Source organism: Hakea prostrata, chromosome 7 (genome assembly GCF_041222555.1).
Source record: "Hakea prostrata isolate BN-2017 chromosome 7, UWA_Hpros_2, whole genome shotgun sequence".
Lineage (NCBI taxonomy): Eukaryota > Viridiplantae > Streptophyta > Magnoliopsida > Proteales > Proteaceae > Hakea > Hakea prostrata.
Window position 1 is genome coordinate 40056439 of NC_142606.1, and position 4221 is coordinate 40060659.

Below are 4221 nucleotides of genomic sequence, written 5' to 3' on the forward strand. Positions count from 1 at the left end.
TAAAAATATTACTTCACAAAGTCTGAACTATTGATGTCTACAACTTGCTGTTAAGCTATCACTACACTATGAAGAAATTACTTAGTTGCCAAAAACAAATTTGTTGAAGTCTTCACGACTCCATCAGGCCCGAACTGTTGAAGTTTATGACTCGACCAGATGTAACATGTTTTGTAAATTTAAAAAAAAAAAAAAAAAAATCCTAGAATGAGTTTATCAAATGCCAACGGTAATATTTCAGGATGAGTTTATCAAATGCATTTCCAAATCAAGAATGGTCTTCCAACATAAAGACTTGTAAAACGAATTTACACGAGAATTGATCTTGCGTTTTTTTTTTCCGGCTAGCAAAAATCACTTTATTGAGATGACTGAGCCGATGTACAGAATTACAAAGAGATGGTAACCAAGGAGTGATATAGGCCATTGAGTTAGTCAAAACTGACAGGACCCTCTTTGCTAGGTGGTTTGCAACAAAGTTAACCATCCTAGGAACGTAAAAGAAAAAACATTCCTTCAGTGAGGAACAAAGATATGTAATGTCGGCTATAATGGGACAAATGTCAAATGGGGGTGTTGAGTTTTTGAGTTTTTTGAATTAATGAGTTTGATCAATACCTCACAGTCTGATTCCACCACAACTTTGTCTATAGCATCATCACATTTAACTTTACATATCCATGGGCGGGGCATGTCCATGTAAGGCAAATATCTTTTAATATTTGTAACCTCTCATTGAAAAGTGATGGTATATGCATAGAACAAAATTCAATAGAAACTTACAAAATTTCCACAGAAATTTCCCATTTTGGGAACCTCAAACCGAAAAACTAAGAGAAAAATGAAAAAAAAAAAAAAACCCCAAGTTTTGATCGAAACTGTTGAAATTATGTCAAAACCTCGAAACCTGGTTCAACCCAGCTAGACCAGCTGGTTCATGAAATTTTTTTCCCCCAAATTTCGCGGGAAATATGGGAAATTCCTGGGAAATTTAATGGAAACTTAGAAAATTTCGTGGAAACATGGGAAATTTTGTGAAAACGTGGGATTTTTTCTTGCAACTCTGCAAGTTTCGTAGCTTTCCCATATTTTCAATTTTTTTTGTTTCTTTCATGTTTCCCCAAATACCCCTTCCATCAGGACTTCCCTATCCAAATTGTTTATTCCCTCAGATTGATTATCTTAGGCATGTTGATGATCGGACTTATAAAGTTACAGTTGTTGATTACCTTGACAACTATAGGCATAAAATTTCATGGGATGTCTAAGTTCATTGGTTGGAGGAGAGGATATTACCGACATAGTACTGCTAGGCTCATAGGATTGATCCACCTATGCACTTCTCTTAGCATTGAGTTGTACTTTCCTTTTATTGTCAATTACTTTGTATTTGATGTTTTGAAGTTAGAAATTATATATTGAATGTTATGTACCTAAGTAGTTAAATTTATAGTGTACTTCTCGGACAACTCTACATTGATGTACATTAAATGGCATATCTACATTGATTTTTTTAGTAAAATACAGACAATGTGTTCTTTATACTCTAATTAGCTTAAATGCAAAGTCCCACTCTAAAATACTCCCTAAAATCTGTCGAAACTTCATGTCGAAACTTGCACAAAAAGGTCCTAAGTTCTCACCTAGGTTTCCCATTTTCACCTAGTTGAAACTTGAGTTTCTCTCGAATTTTTTGCTATGGCCGTATGGACTGAGTGTACTCCATCAACATTTTGGACTTGATGCGCTTCAATAAACTCTTGGGCCTTCATTAAAGCATGATCTCCTACTTCCTTTGGCGCCCATGTATGTTGCCTGAAAATCAGTTCATTTCGCGCAGTCTAGAGACTCCAGCACATGTATAAAGCCAAACATATAACTCGTTGCTGTTGAGCCTTAGTTTGGTTATGGGCCAAGAATAATTGTTCGAACCAATTCACCACCTCATGCATGCCTGCTAGTGGAAGTCTAAAACCCAGAGGGTGAGAAAGCCAAGCCGCTCAAGCAAAATTACACTCAAAGAGAATATGGCTTATTGATTCTTTTTCTGTTCCGCACCTGGGACATGATGTATCTGTTTTGAAATGCCTTCTATGCATCGCCTCTCCAGTTGCGAGTCCTTCGGCTAGAATTCGTTAAGTAAAATGCTTAATTTGAGGCGCCACAGGTGCTTTCCAAATGCCTTTCCACCCTACCATTGATGGTCTATTCCGAGGAGATGCTGCTGAAGTAGAATGGTTGCTCTTTCTTTTTTTCATCTATTTCCTTGCAGAGTACCATGTATGCTGATTTTACTGAACAAATCCCATTTGGTGACCCCACCCAACATTGTCTATCGGTAGATGGAAAGATGGAAAGCTTGATCTTCATGAGATGGAAAGATGGAAAGCTTGATCTTCATGATAGCCTTTCTGTCAGTGACATGGAAGTATGTATTTAACAAGTCATCTTTCCATCTTCTGGTCTCTTCATCAATTAGTTCAAACACATATTTGATTGGGCAATCTGGAGGTTTTAGATAGGCAATTTTGTACCTTGGAGTTGTTGGTAGCCATTGATTGGCCCATACCTCTATTCATGCCCTAATTCTACCCTTAATATTAGATGCCGTTTTAGGATTTGCTGAACTTCCATAATACTCTTCTTTGCCCATGAGTCTTGGGCTTTCACCTTTGTAGCTAGAAAGGGATGTGTTGAAAAATAAATAGCTTTGAAGAAAAGAACCCAAAAGGATGTTGGAGTGTTCCATAATCGGTATGCCAACTTCGTAATGGGAGCCTTGTTTTGAAGAAAGGTGTCCTTGTATCCTAATCCCCCTTCGTATTTAGGGTGGCACATCCGATTCCATGATATCCAATGAGTTTTAGATTTATCACCCACTTCTCCCCAGAAAAAATTAGTTGAAATCCTTTTGATTTGATCATGATATGCTTTAGGTAACTTGAAATGAGAACATGCATATTGAGGTAAAGCAAACACCATAGACTGAAGAAGGACATCTTTCCCTGCATGAGACAATAATTTTACCTCCCAACCTTCTAGTTTCTTAGTCACTCTATCCATCACGTCTTTGAAAGTCTATTTCTTTGATGTACCAATTTCCGTTGGTAAACCCAAGTATCTTGTAGGGTCCTTGGAGTAGGATATCTTCAAAACACGTGAGAACCATCTCTGGAATTTCACTTGTGTATTTGGACTAAAAAACAAACTTGAGTTTTGGAGATTAATTGCTTGACCACTAGCTTTGCAATATAAATCCAAGCATGCTTTCAAGTTGCATACTGTATTCAATTTTATCTCAGAGAAAAGTAGGTAGTCCTCAACAAATAGTAAATGAGATATTGAAGAGGCCCAAGTTTTTACCTTGATACCCTTTACTAATTGTGCTTCTTCTGTCGCATGGATAATTGCACTGAGACCTTGTGCACATAGGATAAAGAGAGTAGGTGATAGAGGATCCCCTTGTCTGATGCCCCTAGTAGGAGAGATTTGTTGTGTGATATGTCCATTGATAACTATCTTGTAGGAGATTGAGGTGATATAGCTCATAACCATTGATAACCATTGGGATGAAAAACCCAACTTCAATAAGATTGCTTTGATGTAGTTCCATTCCACCAGATCGTATGTTTTTTTCATATCCAGTTTCATGGCCAAAAATTTCTTCTTTCCTTTTTAATTTTTTTAATTTTTATTTTTTTATTAATATAGTGGAAGATCTCATGAGCCACTAATATGTTATCCGATATAAGCCTTGTTAGGATGAATGCTGATTGAAATGGAGATATGAGCTGATCCAACACCCTTTGTAATCTAATAGCAAATGTCTTGGAGATTAATTTCATTACAACGCCTCCTAAGCTGATAGGTTGGTATTGCTCGGCAGTTTCAGGGCAATCACTCTTTGGAAGGAGGAAAATGTCAGAAACATTCAAATCTGCATTCATAGTACCATTGTGAAAGAAATCTGTGACAAAAGCAATTAAATTAGGGTGAATGGAATCCCAAAGTTTTTGAAAGAAAAGGGGGGGGGGGGGGGAACCATCTGAGCTTGGGGCTTTAAGTAGGCCCATGGAGAAAAGAACTATTTTGATTTCCTGTGTAGTAGGGATAGCCATAAGAGCTTCATTCATGTTTGTAGAAACTAATGGTTGCAAGGTCTTGAGTACTTCATTGAGGGCTGACTGATCTATAGGCTTTGATGTAAAGGCCTTAGTGAAG